General features: G+C 45.5%; 1 long non-coding RNA gene across 1 annotated transcript; it reads left to right on the forward strand.

Moving 5' to 3' along the window:
- The first annotated feature begins 7,784 nt into the window (after positions 1–7,784).
- Positions 7,785–16,573, forward strand: LOC129387111 (uncharacterized). Its single transcript, XR_008614413.2, has 4 exons — positions 7,785–7,871; positions 10,137–11,311; positions 12,313–12,393; positions 14,699–16,573. It is a non-coding gene; the product is annotated as an uncharacterized lncRNA (long non-coding RNA).
- The last annotated feature ends 5,690 nt before the right edge of the window (positions 16,574–22,263 follow it).

Genomic DNA, 22,263 nt, shown 5'->3' on the forward strand with positions numbered 1-22,263 from the left:
GGGTTGGTCGTAGCTCGGATTGCTCGTTCGGGACATCGCTCCGATGCGTCTTCACCGCGGGCCGAAGCCGGGAAGGACGCGGAGCCCCGTACGTAACGCCCTGCCGACCACGTGGGAACTTCAAATGCCGATAAGATCCGAAAAAAGGGGACCCACCGGCTTGAAATTGGTATCCTCGTGGTCCTCTTCACTTCCGACGTCGATTCCGACCAGAATTTCGGTAGTCCGATGGGATTAACCGGGTCAAAGGACCCCAAAATCACGGAGCGCATGTGAAGCACGTCCGCACTCTTCGGCGAACGCAGCGTTCCCCCCCGTCCTTGTGTAGTCGGCCGGAGTTATAGGCGACAGTATACGAATATTCTTGGAGGCGTAAGGCCCAGCGACCAAGTCTTCCTGCAGGATCTTTCAGTGAGCATAACCAGCAAAGCGCGTGATGGTCTGTGACAACGGAAAAGGGTCGGCCATATAAGTATGGGCGGAATTTCGCAACCGCCCAAACTAGGGCCAGACACTCACGCTCAGTGATGGAATAGTTGCGCTCCGCGGGTGAGAGGAGCCTGCTGGCGTAAGCGATAACACGGTCGTGGCCACGCTGGCGTTGCGCCAGTACTGCGCCAATTCCGTGACCGCTGGCATCAGTACGGACTTCGGTAGGCGCGGTAGGCGCACCGAAATGGGCCAGAACGGGAGGCGTTGTGAGAATGTCGATCAGATGGGAGAATGCAGAGGCCTCGTTATCGCCCCACTGGAAAGGGGCGTCTTTTTTCAAAAGCTCGGTTAGTGGTCGTGCTATGGCGGCGAAATTTCTCACGATACGGCGGAAGTACTAACAAAGGCCGATGAAGCTGCGCACATCCTTGACACACATCGGAACAGGGAAGTGCGCAACAGCATGGATCTTGCCTGGGTCCGGTTGCACTCCATTCGCGTGAACGAGATATCCAAGGACGGTAATCCGGCGACGGCCGAATTGGCACTTTGATGCGTTGAGTTCAGGCACGTACCCAGGGGGGGGCCCGGGGGGCCCGGGCCCCCCCCCGAAATCAAGTGGCATACCCCCCCTCCCCACCCACGCCACCACTCTTCACACATTCCTAAAGCGCCGCCAGATCAATGTTGAGACTTGGCAGCTGTTCATCGGTCAGCATTATGCTGCCTTTTTCACTCCTTTTAGATGGCGGTAGTTATCGACATCTCTTGTAATGTGAAGGACAGTTTTCTCATAGATTCCGCACCCGCGCGATTAACTCGAGATGCGTTCAGTTACCACCATCTATTCAACCGTCACGCGCATAGCTGTTGCTTTGGTTAGTTCAACCTTCCTTGTTTAGGCTGATCCTGGGACAAGGAGAGGGATGCGGCTGTTACTCAGCTGGTCTGTACTCTTATGGAACGAGTTGCTGCCGGAGAAAACGCCAATTGCGTTTAACTTTTCCCTTTGCTTCATTATTTCCTTGAGTTACGGCTCGCCGCGACGCTGGCAGATGCCCGGAACCATATACACGTGATATGGGCTATATAAGGTGGGGAAATAAAATAATGTGAAAGAGCGTCCATCATGAAACCTTGCAATGACCCTTAAACTCATAAGCAAGATGACTGTTGCCCGTTACCTCGTCTGTTTTTCCCTAATTGTACAGCACTTTTCGTGCAAAATTGGCAAGTGGAAACAAAAATCGCAAGGGGTTGAGAAATTAAGCTATCTACTAAGGGAGTGAGCCAAGGCAACAACCAAACTGCAAGCAAAAGCGAATAATAAAAAAGTTAACCGTTGTTTATGAGAATATTTATGAATCAACATCTTTTTATTTAAAAAGGAAGTAGAGAAAACGCCGCCGGAAGTGGAGAACAATTACTTGTTTTCAATAACGCTTCTACAGTTATCGGTCGAACCGCCTCACGTAGCCACTTCTCTGCTCTGCTTATGTGGGTGTTTTTCTAACCTTTCGCGGTGAGCGCAGTACGTCTAGAATCGCAGAGTCCTGCGCTCTACGGGATTGTATGGGACTGGCGGTCGCACAGCGTTACGCAATTCGCGGAACTGTCAAAACTGATCAACAAGGCGAAAATAACTGATATTCGAAACTATAACATGAGAAAGACTGAAGAAGCCGTAAAAAATGAACGCAGCCTGAAATCAGTAAAAAAGAAACCTGCCATAGGACAAACCATGATGTATGCACTAAAAGATGAGAAGGATATTATCATCAGCAATCTCGAAGATATAGTAAAAGCAGCGGAAAAATTCTAAGCTGACCTGTATACAGTACCCGGAGGAGTCACGATACCTCACTTAGAAACAGTAATGAACAGGATACAGAAACTCTCCTATAACTAGTGATGAGGTCAGAAGGGCCCTGCAAGACATGAAACGATGAAGAGCGGGAGGAGAAGGTGGAATAACAGTCGATTTAATCAAAGATGGAGGAGACATAATGCTTGGAAAACTGGCGGCTCTTTATACGAAGTGTCTATCGACTGCAAGGGTCCCAGAAAACTGGAAGCATGCAGACATTATACTAATCCACAAAAAAGGAGACGTTAAATAATTGAAAAATCATAGGACCATTAGCTTGCTCTCAGTATTATATAACATATTTACCAAAATAATCCCCAATAGAATAAGGGCAACACTGGATTTTGTCAACCAAGGGAACAGGCTGGCTTCAGGAAGAGATACTTTACAATGGATCACATCCATGTCATCAATGAGGTTATCGCGAAATCTGCCGAGTACAATAAGCCTCTCCATGTGGCTTACATAGATTACGAAAATGCATTTGATTCAGTAGAGATACCAGCAGTCATAGAGGCACTACGTAATCAAGGAGTACAGAACGCTTACGTAAAAAGCTTAGAAAATATTGCTACGTGCATGTGGTACTTGTTTGTTTGAACGAGGCGCGTGGGCGCCATCACTCCAGAAAAGAGAAGGAAGAACGAACTGGGCTCGCGCTGTGAATCTAACCGCTCAGCGCTGCAACCGTTGTTGTAAATATTATCTGTACATAGTTTCTCGTCTTACTGACTCCTCCTTCGCGTAAGAATATCTACAGAGGTTCTACAGCTACCTTAATTCTACACGAGAAAAGCAGGGAGATACCTATTGAGAAAGGGGTCAGAGAGGGAGACACAATTTCTCCAAAGCTATTCACTGCGTGCTTAGAAGAATTCAAGGCATTAAACTGGGAAGGCTTAGGAGTAATGATCGACGGCAAATATCTCAGCAACCTTCGGTTTGCCGATGACATTGTTCTATTCAACAACAATGCAGACGAGTTAAAACAAATGATTGGAGACCTTAACAGAGAGAGTGTAAGAGTGGGGTTGAATATTAATATGCAGAAGATGAAGATAATGATAAATAGCCGGACAAAGGAACAAGAGATCAGGATCGCCAGTTGGCCACTAGAGACTGTGAAGGAGTACGTTTACCTAGGTCAAATAATCACAGGGAACCCTGCTCATGAGAAGTAAATTCACGGAAGAATAAAAATAGGTTGGATCGCATACGGCAGACATTGCCAGCTCCTGACTGGAAGCTTACCATTATTATTGAAAAGTAAGGTGTGCAATCAGTGCATTTTGCCAGTGCTGACATATGGGGCAGAGACTTCAGAGCAAGTTAAGGACCGCGCAAAGAGCGGTCGAACGAAGATTGCTAGGCATAACGTTAAGAAAGAGAAAGAGAGCTGTTTGGATCAGAGAGCGAACGGGTGTAGACGATATTCTAGTTAACATCAAGAGGAAATAATGTAGCTGGGCATGTCATGTAATGCGCCGGTTAGATAACCGTTGGACCATTAAGGTTACAGAATGGGTACCAAGAGAAGGGAAACGCAGTCGAGGACGACAAAACACTAGGTGGAGCGATGAAATTAGGAAATTCGCGGGCGCTAGTTGGAATCGGTTGGCGCAGGACAGGGGTAATTGGAGATCGCAGAGAGAGGCCTTCGTGCTGCAGTGGCTGATGATGATGATGATGATGATGATGATGATGATGGAGGTGGTGGGCCCCCCCCCCGAAAAAAAATCCTGGGTACGTGCCTGGTTGAGTTGCAGACCGGCGCGACGAAAAACGTCTAGGACTGCTGAGAGGCGCTCGAGGTGCGTAGCGAACGTTGGGAGTATACGATAACGTCGTCCAAGTAGCACAGGCACGTGGACCATTTGAAACCGTGAAGAAGGGAGTCCATCATGCGTTCAAAAGTGGCAGGGGCGTTACATAGACCGAATGGCATCACTTTGAATTGATAAAGACCGTCAGGTGTTACAAAAGCAGTCATCTCGCGGTCGAGATCATCCACGGCAATCTGCCAGTAGCCGGAGCGAAGGTCAATAGAGGAGAAATAGCGAGCACCGTGGAGGCAGTCACACGCGTCATCAATCCGAGGTAGGGGATACACGTCCTTTTTGTAACCCTGTTACGGTGCCGATACTCCACGCAAAAGCGCCATGAACCATCCTTCTTTTTGACCAGTACAACAAGTGACGCCCATGGACTACATGACAATTCAATAATGTTCTTGGCAAGCATTTTGTAAACTTATGCGGGAATAACTTCACGCTCTGCCGGTTACACTCGATACGGGCGGCGATGAAGAGGAGGGGCATCGCCGGTATTAATGCGATGTTTAACAGCTGTAGTTTGGGCCAATTGACGATCGTTAAAGTAAAAAAATATCGTGGTAGGAAAACAGAAAGCGGTAGAGCTCCCGAGCGTGCTCGGACAGCAAGTAGGGCGCAACCATTTTATGTAAGTCGGCGATGGTACAAGTTGCCGACTGCGATGGTAGAGGACTATCGGATGAAGTGACGTCTACTGCAATGGATGCTACTGAGTGATTCTCGAATGAGCAAAGCTGAGCCAGAGACATCCCGCGTGGCAGCACTTGTGTTGTCAAGCCAAAGTTGACCACTGGCAGGCAGACGCAATTCACCGTAATACATAAAACTGTATGAGGTACTGTGATCCCGTGTGTAAGGAGGACGTCTTGCATAGGAGCCGCGATGTAGTGACCGTCGGGGACTGGTGGGGAAGACACTAGGTCAACGTAGGTCAGTGCCGAAGGTGGCAAGCGAACGAAGTCGACGGAACTGAGGCGACTGGGGTGTGGTTCAGCAGGATCCAGAACAGGCAGGCCAAGGCGGAGAGTACTGGCGGAACAATCGATGAGAGCAGAATGTGCGGAGAGGAAGTCTAAGCCGAGGATGATGTCGTGGGGACAGTGGGCGATGACTGTGAATAGCACGATTGTGGAGCGATCGGCGAAAGGGACGCGGGCGGTACACATACCAATTACGGGGGATGTTCCGCCATCGGCGACACGGACAACAGGCGTCGTGGCGGGCGTGATAATTTATTGAGCCGGTTATGAAAGTCAGCGCTCATTACGGACAAATGCGCCCCAGTGTCTATGAGTGCAGACACAGAAACACCGTCGACTTGCACGTCGAGAAGTTTCAGATGAGTGGGCAACGTCAGTAGAGGATTTGCCGGCGTAGGGAACAATGCAGTGTTACCTCGAGGCGCTGCATCGTCTAGTTTTCCGGCTGGGAGCGGCATCCGAAGGGAGTCGGCGAATAGGAGCGACGGGGCTGGGGAGAGCGAGATTTTCGTCGTTGGGGCAAAGGCGAACGAGAATAGGGGCGGTTCGGTGCAGGAGAATCAGCGGTGGCATTATCGGAGCATGCGGCATAGGGACGAGAAAGGCCACCTGGGGGGCGAGAGTAGGCAGTATAAGTAGGCCATGTCGGGGAACTCCAGCGACTGCGAGAGTGCCGAGAAATGTGCCCGATTCGATGGCAATGAAAACGAATGGGCTTGTCGTCAGCAGTGCGCCATTCAGATGGGTTGCGGAAACGTGGTGGGTAATAAGATGCGGGACGGGGTGGAATTGAAGAAGCCGGGTGGGTATCAGGGCGATGGGCCGAGCAGATGGTGTGAAGACCCATGTTTTCGAACTCCTGGCGGACAACTGCCTGGATCAGTGAGACCGTGACTGCAGATGTGTTGGGGGGACTGAAGTCGAAGGCAGCCGGATAGGCGGCCTAGATCTCACGCCAGACGGTCTTGGTAACATCGGCAGTGTTGTTGGGACGAGGAGCGTCGGCACAGGAAGATGTCGCTGGGGTGTTGGGCAGACGGGCAAACTGCTGGTCAATACGTCGGCTTTTAACGAGTTCCAGGCGGCGGCACTCTTTTATAACAGCATCCACCGTCGCTACGTTGTTGTAAACGAGCAAGTTGAAGGCATCATCGGCAATGCCTTTGAGGATGTGGGAAACCTTTTCTGACTCAGTCATGTGGGTGTCAACTTTGCGGCACAGAGCCAAGACGTCCTGAATGTACGTGACATAGGGCTCTGTTGACGTCTGCACACAGCCGGAAAGCGCCTTCTGCGCGGCAAGTTGGTGACTGTAGAGGTTGCCGAACAAGTCTCGAAGCTGTGTCTTAAGTGAATCCCAACTGGTGAGCTCATCTTCATACGTGCGATACCAAACTCTAGGTGTGCCACCGAGGTAAAAGACTACGTTGGCGAGCATAATAGTAGGGTCCCACCGGTTATTGCGGCTGACGTGTTCATACAGGCTGATCCAGTCATCGAAGTCTTCCCCATCTTTGCCCGAGAATACGCCAGGATCACGGGGAGCGGGAAGAGTGATGTAGGTCGTCGAGGTGGCCGCAGGTGTCGGAGCCGGCGGAGTCGGGTTGTCGTCGCCGGGAGCCATGAAGGAAGGCTCGACGTACCGTTCACTGCGAAGCTCCGTGACGAGGTACAGGGAACGTCCACCTCCACCAGATATGTTACGTAGGAAGATGCAGACGATAAGCTATGTACAAGTATATTTACAAGAAAATACGCCGCGCTTGGCCATGAGGCAACAGCCCGCGCTAGCTTCTAGTCGTCGTCGTCGTCTTCTCACAGCCCGCCTCTAAATTTGTCATTGTAAACACTGTTCCGTAGCAATATTAAGGAGCTGCCTCGGAAGTTTAACCCAAGGGTGCTTTGTGTGCAAGAGACACACCTCAAACCTTCACATACTAACTTTCTGAAACAATATGCCATTTACCGCAAAGATCGCAGTGACGCTCTCGGCTCGTCAGGCGGTGTTGCTGTTATAGTTGATAAGGGAATCGCCTGCCAACATTTACATCTGCAAACACCCCTTGAGGCAGTGGAAATCAGAGCCGTGCTATTTGATAAGTTAGTAACAGTTAGCTCTCTGTACATCCCTCCATGCCATCAACTTTCCACAACAGAATTCCAGAGTTTTATCGCAGAACTCCCCGAACCTTACATTGTACACTCTAAAAACTAGGAAGGGTATCGCAGGAGTGAAGCTGCCGGTTCACTCTTCAAAGCGTCGTTTTACTCTCGCAAAATGTCGAGGAGAGTGAAATGCATTGTTCACTCTGTCACCAAGGAGAGAGTGAAATGTGCTTTTCACTCTCCCCTTCAGAGAGAGAGAGTGAAAAGACTCTTGCGACAATAGAAAAGAGAGACTCTTGCGGCAATAGAAAACAAAACGTAGCGTAATCTTCTGCTTCAACTGTAGGTGGCTGGCCCCGAACATGGCAATGTATCATTCATGCACGCTGAGCAAAGAACACATCGTTTTGCTTCTAAGAGAACAGGCCGCCGCAGTTCAAAGGAACGCGTAGCGAGCGCTCTACTTTTTCACTCGGAGTGGCTCCACCGCGCGCGCGGGCGCTCAAGATCGCGGAACAACACAGCACCGGAGAGCAAAGGCTAGCCGAGCGAGCAAAGGCCAGCCGAGGCAGATCGTGTGTCTGCCATCTCGCGTCGCCACGAAAACACGACAGTCGTTCGTCATGCCTTGGATATAACAACAAATCCTCCACGGTAAGTGAATTCTAACTTAGGTGCACATTCTCCGTATATGTCATGCTATCGCCAGGAAGTCGTCGCTGCGCTTAGCCGACGCGATTGACAAAGGACTAGGCGTACGCGCTGTCTCTCGATGTCAATCGAAAAAGCCAGTCGTCGCGATAACCGCATGTGATTTTATCACTTTGCCGTTGTCCGTAAGAGCTTTAAAAATCGCAAACGCTGCCAGAACTATGGTATGTTCAATAAGACACCAGGCGAGAGGACGCTTAAAATGGTTAGTTCACCAGCCCGTGATTCCGAGCCTATGCGGAGCGTGATTAGCGTGCGTTTTGTGTGTTTGAATTTATTCAGTTTGGCAGTCTACTGTGTACGGAACGCTGTTGAACTAAGGAATCACATAACAGAAGGCGTCATTTTGCTGGCAGCATGCTTTTTTTTTATAAATAAACCGCGCGCTTGACGGTGTCTCGCGCAGGGGGAATCTGCGACCACTGAAGTTACGTGCAGCACCAGTGCTAGTTAGAAACTTTGCCGCAGGCATTCAGCTGCATGCTGCAAGAGGTCAGTTGGGCGCGTTATCTTGAACTTACTGAAAACGCATGAGGAATCCATGTTTTATGCTGAAAAAAGTATAAACCCCATATAAGCGATCTTGCGCGCGGCAGCTACAAGCGACGCGACGGAGATGGCTGTCGCGTTCGCTCGTCGCCTACAAGTCGTACTCCGTGCGAGCGACGATTTTGAGCGACGCCTCCCCGGTGTTGCCGGCATGAGGGCTGCAGTCACGCGTGACGCGTGCTTTAGTAATTTACGTTGATGTATTTTACTATAAAAAGTAGCATAACATATTTCCGGAGGTCTTGCAGTACGTTCTTATCCTTGCACGTATAAAAATTGAATCATTTGCTCGTTCCGCGCAACAATCGGTAGTATTTGAGCGATGTATGTACATCCAGTTCCGGCTTCGCGCTATTGGCTAGTCGCTCATAGCACTTCTGGGCGACGAGCGACGATTTCTAGATTTCCAGAACCGAGCCATCTGTTCAAGCGACGGCCCGTTTTGTCGCTCGAAGCCGTCGCTCGTCGCCGTCGCGCACTAAATCGCTCTCACAGTGTTTATCCTTAAGACTGAACTGTTTTTGCTCATGTTGAAATGGTGTGATTATAGGTCTGGTTTTGTCTCCTGTTGCGGTTTTCGTGCACGGTGCGAAACTGAAAGGATGCTTATGTCTACGAACTCGGTGAATTGTCGAGCAGCTAGTTACGCATCGGCATCGAATATAACGGCTGCTGTGTGGAATTACAATTGCAGGGGCGCTTTGCATACGCTTATTGTTTTGGACATGCCTGTGCATTTGCTAATATGAGTTGGCGTGTCAGAGTTATGTCATATGAACAGCTAAATCAGCCTTCCTCTGGGGGTTACAAGCGTAATGTGTGCATTTTGCTATAGCATGGCAGATCAAGATGTGTTTATCGCTTGAATATATTTAGTAGAGAAATAAAATATCAAAATGTTGCTTTAATTCCGTGTTACCAGTCTGTCGTACACAGAACAATAGGTTGGTGTAATAAACTAATAACTGCGGTTTAACTGCAACTTTTACATGCCTACAAGAATCTAAAATGCTAGATTTCAAACTGCAGCAGTAGTCGGGTCTGTCAAAAATGAACTCCACTGCGCACCTCATGCATGAAAATAAGTTCATGCCTTTTAGTAAGCTTAGATGCAGGCCGCAGTGAACTTGTTAGTACTGAAATGTGGGTAAGCTTGCCATAACAAGCCTTGTTGCCCTTTTTTATAGGCACATCCATATATCCATTGAGCTGAAGGACAATATTTTCATCCCTACTGAGCATCATGTTTGCAGCTATAATCCTCAAATTATGGCTTCAGCAGTGGCACAACCAGGGATGGTGCGGGGGGGGGGGGGGGCACACTGGGCACGTGCTTAGGATGTGTCACAAGTGGTGTTTGCGATACACCAGACTCATGACAGACCTATGACGTCTGAAAATGACCAATATTCTATTCATTAGCAGGAGTATTCTAACATTCATGAAAAACAAGGATGAACTGTGGTTTATTTGTTTTTTTGCTTAAATCTAAAAATTGAAGTTAGTTTAGCAGTTGACTGTTGCAGTCATTTGGATGTTTTGCATGCATTTCACTAGGAAGACTAAGAGCTAAGACATTTTTATTGCCATGGCCTTGACTGTCTTGATGTTGTTTTGCACCATGCCCTTGTGTTGACTTTTGCATACGATATTTTTCAGGCACCCGCTTTATATAACGCAAGAAGGCAGCTGCAAGGACACGAGGATGTGAAAGAGCCAGTGCAGCGCGACTTCACGTAGTGCAGAGGAGCCAATGCCAAAAAATCTAAATACATTGGCATGTTATTTGGACAAGAAAACTAGTATGTGGGTATATTGGGTGTACCATTTGACCAAATGTCAACAAAATCAAGATACAGTATGTTACACGAAGATGAAAATTCTCACGTGCTCCAGGCAGTCATCTTAACATGGTATATTTATGTAATGTCTGATTGGAAAGTCAAATCAAGTATGCTCTCTGGAGACAAACACATAGCAGCAAGTGTCATTGAAAAGTTAAAAATGTGTTTTAAGAAAGCTGATTAGTTCTGAGAAGTGACTGCTTTTTGTCTTGCCTCTCAACAGATATATCCATGTGATAAAAAAATAGTGGTACAATGAAATTGCATATTTGCTTAGCGACATGGTACATACTTGCAATGAGCACGGTGCCTGTGTTTACTATAAAAAGCAACAGCCCATGCTTGGTTAGGTTAGGCCCACTACAACATGCAGGCATGGGTGATTGGCGCTTTTTTTATTTCTGTGTCATGAGGTTTATTGACGTGCGTATAGGTGCAGTGGCACGCAGTATGGCTAGTACAAAAAAGGGGGGGGGGGCAGATATATGTAGCTCACTGTACACGACACAGGGCAAAGGAAATCCATGTTCAGCAACTATGTTAAATGCCATGTACGTAAATTTTACAACGCTACTCGTTCGAAGCGCGCACAGGTGCATATTGAAGAAAAGTTTCCAGGGTAGATAATTTAGTTCGTAATTTACACTAATTTCGCTCTAACCACGAGACATAATAATTTGAATATACTGCACGGAAAAACCTAGAGCGAATTAAATTGTGTGTCAGCTTCGTGTGTATACATATAGTCTTTCCTATGCATTAGGTTTTTTGCGTAATGCATTAACAGTTGACAGCCTATCTTATGATGTGTACTCTGTTTACATTACAGTTGTTTATTAGTTTACTCGTTTGTTTTGCGACTGATGAAATGCCGGCATATATATATTTTCAACATTTGACATAACCCTGTATGTTTTGCAGGGACAACCCAGGACGTGCATTTCTCAGCACCCAGTCAACTGCCAAAAGTGACTCAAACACAGGCCACCAGTAAGTGGACATCAGTTGCAATTTCACATTATGCAGTTGGTGGCTGCCTTGTACGGAGGCTTCTTTTTTTAATGAGATGGTGATGTCGTTCTAATGTACATTTTGACCACAAAGGTGCGATCATGTCTCACAGAGGCATATATGGTTGCTATTCTCTGCGAGGGACTTGTTCTCGTGTTCGTGAAGCATTTGTGTTTGGCAGTATTGTCGCCCAATGAGTCGGATATAAACACTGTAACTCGCCACTGCCGGCAAGTAGTTGCGAGAAACAATACATTATGACGCTGCAAAGTTATTTCATTAATTCGAAGGAAAGTTTTTGTTGCTATTCCAGGTAAACATGTCTTTTTCTCACAAGTTATTTAACCAAACTGTGGATGCGTGAAATTCGTGACTTATGAATCGATTTTAATTCATCCTTTAGTAATGCTTCTAAAAGAGACTAGAAATAGCATGTGACTACCTCTGCAATCAGCAGACCATACATTTACAGTCATAAGTGGCAGTTCCATGCAGTCTCGCACTTTATATAACCTTTCCTTTCAGCAACATTGGAACTGGTGGCTGCGTTTTCAGAAGTGCACTTGACACTGTATATGTATGTGTGAATTCTGTTTTCTTTGTATGTGTCGGCTCACTGACAAACAGTGCAAAAATCTGTTGTACCATGAGCCTGACGACGCCTTCTGCTGCTAGAAATGCGGCACTTTGTATTTTATAGTACTGCATGACATTTAAATCAAAGCTACCACATAAAATGATCAAGAAAACTAACCGCTGTTATAGCTGTTTTCCTCAAAGCACCGATGTTTCAGTAGTATTATCCCTTAGTGAGTGAGAGATTGGGGGCAATTAATCGTGTTAGTGTTTAAGTGGTGTCCTAATTATGTGCATTTGTTCCAACAAAGTTGTCTAGATTACTTTATTGTGTAGTGTAAAGCTTATGAAACCATCAGCAACTACTGAGTTGCTAACACGCATATGGATTTGTCACTATACAGGTGGAACTCGGCTGTACCACTGCAGTGCTGCGGAAATTGCCTTCACCAGCGGCTTTGCAACAGCTGTTTCGCAGCATGTCGGTATGTGTTAATTTATAATTATGTTGGGATGGGCTAGTATTATGGACCACTGCTACTCTGTATTGTGACAGATCGATATGATAAAGGATGTAATGGGCACAGCGAAAACCTTTGAATTTTTTACTATGGTACATAAACAGGCTCTCCTTTTCGTCACTGGAGCAGGAGAGAAGGGCATGCAGGCACTCCTGAATGTACATATATTTCAAAACATGAGAGAGACACACACACACACAATTAAACTAAAGGCAGGGACATTCCATCTTTCATCTTGAATTGAATTGTGCAGCGCAAAAATGCAACACAGACCACAGAGAAGCACACATGTTAACAGGTTTGATACACACGTTAGTTCAACAGATTTGATACTTCAAGTGTGCTATTTTACACAAGGGGGAAGGGAAAGGGGAGAAAATCTGAAAAAAAAGTGGAGTGGAAAAAAAGGAATCGTGCCAAAAAGCATGAGAAGCATCGCGCAGCCAGGATCACCAGCAGGACATCTAAAAAGCACTCTGATAAAATTACACACAGGACAACCTTACGTATAGTTTGTTTCAATCAACTCAGATCACATGCAGCCATTACTGCAATCAAGTTGTTTCCTTATGTCATATGAGGGAATGATGTGGGCCCAAAAAACTGTTTAGAGCTGAGGGATTATGTTCCATTCTAGCCTCATTGCCTGCTTTTTTATCATATTGTTATCAGCTGCTTATGTTAGGGACAAAAAGTAAAAGTACGAACTGTTTCCCGATTCGCCATTCCACACAACATGTCTTTGTGACTATATGTACATGCAGATGATCCATAGTTGAAAAATATTCAGTACAGTAGAATCTCATTACAAGATGCACTTGGTTGTAAGAGACATCTGAAAATGGTTTGGTTAGTTTTCCGATTTTCGCCACGTTAACAATACTGTTTACAAGAGACACCTTTGTTACTAAGGATGACTTTTTAAGTATTCACTACTTCGAAGGGACATAACCCAGACACATTCACTTTGTGCACCTTGTGTGCTCCGAAGGGCGTAAAGATCACGCAATCCTTACACAAGTCAATCGCGCATGTCTCTTTTAGCATGAACCAGAAAAGGAGGGCAACGAGGACAGTGCAGGGCAGAAAGTGTCGGCAGTTGAAGCTGACGAGCGTCTAAGAGCACCTCAAAGGTACTGCGAGCAACAAGGCTTGCAAAGTGAAGTGTTTAAATTCCAGAAGTTGGGAAGGAAGCTAACACAATCTACAGTCACTAAAAAGCTGTGAATGTCTTCTTTAAAGGGCCCCTAAACCACCGAGGTTGAAATTTAGTTGTGGTGTTGCAGTTCTACACAATAAGGCAATGAACAGGTAGCCACGAGAATTTTTCGAAACGGTGCAGTAATAGTGGAGCTACGTGTGTTTGATTATCGAAAAGTAGTCCCCACTCATTTTACTCTTTCATCTGGTACACGCCATATGGACAGTATCGTCTTTTCCTTGCCTAGTACACCTCCAAATGTTACGGGACAGGCCAACACCAACGAGCTCTGCTGCTGCCGCGCTGGCCCGTCGTCCTGCGAGGGGTGGCGCTAATACAACGGAACTGTATGGTGACTCATGTTGAAGAGCCTCATAGGGAGACCCTTCTGTTGGCGTTTCTGTTCTTTGCCCCCATTGGCTGCCCACAATGGCATCGCGCGCAACGCGACGAGGAAGAAGGAGTGTGTGTATTTGCTTGCAGGCCTTGCCGGCAGTCGTACACTTTCGTTCGACCAATCGACAGCACCGGAAACTGGTGACATCATCAGAGACAGCCTGGTGACGTCAGGACAAACTGGGGGGTGTAGGATAGGTCCAGAGAGGCGCACGGGGTCATTTTCTTCATATTGTGGTGCTCCGGCAGTGCTACGCACTCTGGCATTTGGCTTCGTCGATCGTGACGGCATTCTGATTTCGATACGCGTGTTTACTTGAAATGTTCAAAAAATGTCGAGAAGTGGTTTAGGGCCCTTTAAGCCACCCTGAGCATTTATTCCTTCAGATATATCAAAACATACTTTAGTGATGATGCATAATAAAGTGATCTAGTCTGGCTCCTCAGTGTCTCAAAATTTTTGGTTTCGAGAGACATGTTTCCTGTGCCTCTTGAATATCTTCTGATGAGGCTTTACTGTAATATACACAAACAATTGTGTAACTCCTCCTGCAAGTATTATTCATTAAGCCCGGTCACTTATGTGCAAAGCTTGTGGTTAAGTCTTGGTGTCCGTGCTTTTTAGAGCTATGTTTATTAATTCATGCTGTTCTTATTGGTTCTTCGATGCAGGAGACAATGCCTACGAAATTATTGGCCCTGATCATGAGAGCCCTCAAGGGGCAAACAACATCTCTGTTGCAGAAGTGAGCCCAATACCACTTGGAAGTTACCATGACAGATGACACGGCAGCAATAGATAGAGACTGCCATGTCTACTGCAGCTGCAACAGTGTACGAGGCAAGCAGCAGCGCGTCAGCATCAGCAGCAGTGTCAGAAGGAACCACACCAGGCCTGGTAGAGCAACATGTGTGCTATCACTGACTTTTTTTGTAGTGGATACAACTCATTTGCTCAACATACAAAAGCTTTTCACCACGACTGTGAGCCAGTGTTATTGTGCAGCAAGTGCAAGACTAAGTTAGGTGTTATAACACAGTACAAGCATCACTTTAATATATGCGAAAGCAAACATATTACAGTTGTTGCCTCCCCAGCCAGCCCACATAGTGACAACAATGTGGAACACATGGTGGGACACACCTCTCCCCCATTACAAGATAGTAGAGACTGTCAGTGTTGTTGCTAGATTGACTGGTCTTTGTAGGCAACTAGAAGGACAACACAGGTGTCATAAGATTGTTGTTGATGTTGTTGTTGAAGACGTAAAAAAGAAGTTTGATGCAGCTGAAGTGCCAACTGATATTGAGCAAATCAAAAGCAACCACATGAGAAAGCAACACTATCGAAATTTGGGCATCTATGTGCCGCCAACTCTGGTAAGAATGGCATAGGACAGAAGTGTGATGAAAATCACACACACACTGCTGTTGCATCACTGGCCACAGTGAGCAGCGACTTGTAGGGCAAGAGAGTCAACTGAAACTAACATTATGATATAGTGTCATGCTCCCATGTGACCACTTTTCAAGTTATTTTGCAAGATACAGCTCAACCTCCAGAAACGAGACTGCAACTTGTCTGTAAAAAAGCTTTCACAAAAAATTATTCATAGCACTATTAACATAGCAGTATCTTTTTTTTTGTGTCGGTTCGAGGTTCCCGGCTGTCCATTAATGCAAAAATTGAGGAAAAAAAGAACATGTGTCGTACTTACACCTTTTTAACAAGTACGAGGGGGACAGAACTTTTCTAGTCATGCATCTTCATCATACTATCAAGTTTTTAAATGCCTTTTATAATTATTATTACCAGTTATATCTGAGTGCATTGTATGCATGTAGCAGGTGTAAAATCAGGTCAGTTGGATCAGATGCCTTATCTGCAAGCGAGCCCTATATTCAAGAAATTTGAATTAAAATAGTTACGTTAGAGACGCAGTCTTTCAGCACTTTATTGCCTGTGGTTTAAGCATTGCTCAATACTTTTGTGGGTGGCAATTTCAACCGGCACAGCACTGCGCTTTGCCACAGTCACATTTGTCTTCAAAGCGGTGTTTACCATTTGTGTTGATCTGTTTGTGTATGCATAGAGCAAGTTTTTAATTTATATTTTTCTGCATTCTTGTGCTTGCACTAAGCTTGTATAAGGCAGTTACAAAATGTGCGTCACTATAACGAACTGTTCTGTTGAGCTTACACTTGCAAATAATCATGTTCAGATGGCCGCACTTCTATGCGGGTGCACCGCTAGCTTTGTGTATGTTCTCATGTTTGTATAAAGCTTATATAAGCTAGTTAGAAAATGTATGTCACTAAGCATTATGATATTCTTTAAAGAACTGCTTGGTTGGTTTTACACTTGTGAATTAGTATTGAGGCGGTGGTATTCCCATGTATGCCCACTGCTAGCTTACTGTGTCCTCACGTGTTTGTATTAAGTTTCTACAAGGGAGTTGCAGCATGTACGTCACTAAGCGCTGTGATATTTTTTAAAGAACTGCTTTGTTGGTTTTACACCTGTGAGTAATAGTACTCGGGTGGCACTAGTCACAGGGACCATTTGTATACATTATGCTCATGTAAAGCAGTTACAAAGTGTATGTCACTAATTACTGTGATATTTGTTGAATTGCTGTGATGGTTTTACACATGTGAATAATAGTGGTCAGGACACAGTACTTGCGGTGTATAGTTGAATTTATACACTGCCAAGACATGGGCTGTATACGTACCAAAAGAAATGTATGTCATTATATTGTTGTGATTATTACTGTTTGGATTTTATTAAACTGTAATAAAATTGTTTCTTGTATCTATTGAGGTATGGCAATTTGTCATGCAACCAAACTGAAGACCTGAACTTGTGCATACAAATAAACAGCTAATTTAAGAGTATACTGCTCATATTCTGCTAAACCAGTTTAACAAATCTTGTACTACAATGCTGGAAAAATGACAGAGCTGACTCGGATGTACATAAAAAGTTCTGCACTGGCTGAAGGACTGCCCCACACTGGAGTTCGTAATGTTGCGTTTATTGGAGTAGAACAGAAAGTGCACTTCTATTAAAAATGTGACAGTCGGTGCACAAACATAAGGCAGACGAGCGGATGTGGTACATTTTTTTCAGGGCCCTCCATGCCTACTACTGCATTTCTAGACTTCCTGTGCTCTGCGTATAAGCCCCTGTTCAGCCAAGGTTTTTACTCCATGACAGTTGTTCTACTGGGTTCGTAGCAATATTGAAGAAAAAAATTCAATGGTTTTCAAGGACTTTCGAGGCCCCGACACAGTAACTTCAAGGACCTCGTGCAATGTGTGTAGTAGTTTGGACAGGCAATAACTTGTTCAAGAACACCGTTAACTTTAATGCAAACAAAAGAAAACAAAACAAATCGCATTTCAGTGATTTCAAACATTTGAAAGACTGCTAATTTGCCTTTCACCGCCCAACACTAAACGCACACAAGGAAGCATTTCAAGAAAGCGCTCAAAGTTTTTCTGCAATAGCACAATTAACTACTTGGACCTGCAACATTTGCAGTTTTTGAATACTGTTTGGTTTGACAGTGTATGTGATGTCATCTGTTGCCTCAGCTTTTTTCACCATCAAATAAGCAATAGTCATTTCTAATTTCTTTTTATTGTGTCTGTCGCTCTCAATTTACTCTTCACAGCTTCTCTTCGAATGCCTCAACTGTTGAGCTTCCTGCTTCTGCTCCTCCAAGCACATTTGTCGCCGGTTCCATGTGCACAAAGCTGGTATCTGCAGCTCCTTTGTAATTTCAACTTTAAGGATGTCGCTTTCCTTCTATAACCTCCAGAAACAATTTTCTGTGACATGCGAAAGAGTGTCACAGAAGGGAAAAAAAGCGCTTGGCAATGTCTGCTAAGTCTAGCCAAGTGTACAAGTTTAAGGACTTTCCAGTACTTCTAAAAATTCAAGGGTTTTCAATGCCTTGAAAATGGCATTTTAGAAATAAAGGATTTTCAAGGATCGCTACAAACCCTGGATTCTAGCACCTAAATAATTTTACAAGCTTATTTTGGCATGGAGTTAGGAAATTCATGCTTTCTAGCTAACGCTGCACTATCTCTGTACAGTGAAGCCACGAGAGCGCAACTATTTTGGAGTAAAGAAAAATACTGAAAGCTTTTAATACCACTCTTCTTTTTTTCTATGGAGCTTCGTATTGCCTAGTTAAGTTTACGAATGTGCCTGGTTTTGGCGGGCGTTTCTTCGACATTTTCTGGAAGAAGATGTCTAGCCCCCGTATTCAGAAATGTATCCTAATACAAAGCTCATGATTGACGTGATATAAACGACGCCTGGTGCGAACGTCCCCCAAGACGCTCACTGCCTTTCTTTTGGTGCGTTCACGACTTGCGTCGTTTACATCAAGTCAAGCATGGGCTTCAAGTTATGATGCATTTCTGCATATGGGGGTAAGCGTGCACAATTCCGGGCAACGCACTGTGCCATTGACACTGAGAGAAAACGGGGAAAACAGAGTTAACCACTTATGCTCCTAAACTTTCGCGTACCTGTGGTGTGCGTGTATCGTGGAAGAAGAAACAGCGCAAACACAAGGACGAAAAAAAGCATCAACCACACCAGCGCTTCGTGGTGTGGCATGTTTTTGCGTCGTCCTTGTGTTGCGCTGTTTCTTCTAAAATGCTCAACCAACTAGCCGGCAAGTCCATCCTGTGCATATATAAATTGAACACACGCATGAGTGTAGATGGTCTTCGAAGCTTTTAGAACGAGCACTGCCACAGGATACGAGCAGTGCACGCGTAACAAGTGGACACATTAGTCATTTAAACATGCGTGCCAATGCATTTGACGCGGCTATCGGCATAAGCAGTCTCAAAATGCTGGAATGCATGCGCTTCAAAACGCTAACGATCCGCTGCTAATGCAGGAAAACAGCTCACAGCGGACTGAACCAAACTTTAAACTAATGCACTTGAAAAGAACGCCTACACGGCAGCGTGAGGCACGTCGAAATGCCTGGTACTGGCGTCGCAGTTGCTCACCAGTATACGCGCGAATTAAATTCACATACGTGGATGGTTGGCGCAATGCTTTGTATCCGCGTATTTTGGTGAACATGGACTGGAGAAGCACTCGATCATGAGCTGAACGGCACATTTGTTATTTTCCTGCGGTGACGACAAGCCGTGAATAGTTCTCACGTTGTCGTCTACGTTGTCTTCCTTCGTTAGTCGTAGCAAGGAATGGAAATGATGCAAACGCACACGTATTCCAGTACACAACAGCACAGCACACTGCAGAGAAACCCCACCCACCACAGCCGATTCATCAAATACGTTTGGTATATATATAACCTCTAAAAGAACACGACTGGGCGTGGCGGCGCTGTGGTGTATTGGTTATGATGTGTGTTTTGAATTGTACAAATGCGAGTGTACGCGGGTTCGAATTCACATGATGTATAGAGCTTTGTGATTCTTGATAAGTATGTGATTCCCTTGAACAATTGTATTCTAATTAGATTGTGTGACTCCTGATTGTGAAATTTGCGAAGATATTTGCAGATTAAGTGTTAATTCGCTTTTTTTTCTCCTCAGTGGCGTTCGTGACGCATACGCATAGGCCGCTTCAGAGCAGTCACGCCTCACGGTAGGCAGCAAATAGCCAGGAAAAAATGTCTTTAAAATCCTGCATAACTTTGCTCACGCCTATTCTGAAGGCCTCTTGGAATCGGGCCAGTGTCTCTGAGGAGCCGCCTAGGGAACAGTGTATATCAGCGGCCCTAATTTGATCTGATTTCCTGCCTGCATGCGTGACCAGGACTTGGCTAAGAGGGTATTGGGAAGAGTACTAGCACTCTGTTCTGAAGGAGTACAAGCACTCTGTTTGGGGGAGTAGAAGTACTCGGTCTGGCGGTGTACTATTAACCCTGCGGGGAGAGTATTAGTACTCTGCGGAAGAGTACTAGCACTCCCTGTGGGAAGAGTATTATCACTCTGCAGAAGAGTACTAGCAATCCCTTGCGGTGGAGTAACAAAACTCTGTCAGGAGGAGTTGACCTACTCTCTCTCAAAGAGGGTCGATCTACTCTCGAAAAGAGAGTGAAATATGGGACAAGCAGCTACTCCCTCAAAGAGAGTGCCCGGCACTCCCTTAGTTTTTAGAGTGTAGTAGGTGATTTAAACGCACATAACACCCTCTGGGGAGATTCTCGTTGTGATACGAGAGGGCGCTTATTAGAAAAGTTCCTTTTATCCTCCAATGCTTGCTTACTAAACAAAAAAGAACCCACATTCTACAGCGTGGCGAACAAAACGTTCTCATCCATTGACTTAAGTATAACATCGAATACACTAGTTGCATACCTGGAGTGGGACGTGATCAGAAATCCATATGGGATTGACCATTTCCCAATTGTCTTAAAATTAACAAAAGGCGATAAGTGTCCCCCACATCTGCCACATTGAAAGGTCGACTGTGCTGACTGGAAACGATACAGAGAGCTGACACATTTGACCTGGGATGACATCTGTACTCTCTCAATCGATGATAGAGTATCATATTTGACGGCATTTATAACTGATGCTGCATCAATATGTATCCCTCAAACGAATAGATCACCCTCTAAACGGTGTATTCCTTGGTGGAATGAGCAGTGTAGGAAGCCCGCAAAAATCAAAATAAGGCTTGGAGTCACCTGCGCGACTGCACAACTACCGAGAACTTGATCAGCTTCAAGAAAATAAAATCAGAAGGTAGAAGAACGCGCCGCCTTGCCAAAAGGGAAAGCTGGCAAAAATACATCTCTAGTATTAATTCTTATACAGGCGAAAGAAAAGCCTGGAACGGGGTAAACAAAATAAAAGGCCGCGAAACTCATCCTCTACCATTGGTAAATACACAAGGAGACACACTCATTGACCAAGCCGACTCTCTAGGGGTACATTTTGAAAGATTGCTAGCTTATCCCACTATTCAGACACATTTCTGAGATACCGGCAGCAAGCGGAACGACTGCCTCTGGGTCGGAAAGGAAATAGCAACCAACCTTACAACCGCCCATTTAGCATGGCGGAATTTCAGGCTGCGCTCAATGGCTGTAACAAATCCGCTCCAGAAAGTGACAGAATATTGTATATAATGATCAAACACCTACACCCTGAAACCCACAAAACACTACTGTCACTCTTCAACTCTGTGTTCTCTGCTGGCTACATTCCATCCGCCTGGAAGGAAGCACTAATTATTCCAATAATAAAAGACGGCAGGGACCCAACTTCAGCCAACAGCTATAGGCCTATAGCGTTGAGAATTTGCCTATGTAAACTCTTTGAAAAAATGGTCTCCTTCATTTTCTTGAAAATAACAAACTATTAGATCCCCTACAGTGTGGCTTCAGGAAAGCTAGATCCACAACTGATCACCTTGTCCGCATCGAGACGAATATTCGCGATGCTTTTGTGCATAAGTAGTTCTTTTTGTCAGTATTTATTGACATGGAGAAGGCTTACGACACCACGTGGCGGTTCGGAATTCTCCGTGACCTGGCCGAAATGGGAGTCCGAGGTAATTTGCTGAATGTCCTCCAACGTTACCTGTCTAACCGCACGTTCCACGTCAGAGTTGGTAATGTGCTATCTCGTCTATTTACACAGGAAACAGGTGTACCACAAGGTGGCGTGCTTAGCTGCACTGTATTCGTTATAAAACTGAACTCACTTTACACTATCATACCACGTACAATGTTTTATTCTGTATATGTAGATGACGTACAAATAGGTTTTAAATCATGCAGTCTTTCCATCTGTGAGTGACATGTACAGCTTGGGCTAAACAAATTGTCAATGTGGGCTGACGAGAATGGGTTTAAATAAACCCGCAAAAAAGCACGTGTGTTCTCTTCTCGAAAAAGAGAGGTATATTTCCTGAACCCGCTATTTACCTTCATCGACAACAGCTCCCAGTGAGCCATGAACATAAATTTTTGGGCCTAATATTAGACACTAAATTAACATTTATCCCCCACTTGAAATATCTGAAGGCGAAGTGCATGAAGACAATGCATTTTCTGAAGCTCTTGTCCCGTACATCCTGGGCAAGTGACAGAAGTTGCCTTTTGAGCCTGTATAAAAGTCTGATAAGGTCACGCCTTGACTATGATGCTATAGTGTATTAGCCCCGAGAAAGAGGAATGGCGCCGCCTGGCGGCAGCTTCAGATGACGTCACGGCCAGGAC

Source organism: Dermacentor andersoni, chromosome 2 (genome assembly GCF_023375885.2).
Source record: "Dermacentor andersoni chromosome 2, qqDerAnde1_hic_scaffold, whole genome shotgun sequence".
Lineage (NCBI taxonomy): Eukaryota > Metazoa > Arthropoda > Arachnida > Ixodida > Ixodidae > Dermacentor > Dermacentor andersoni.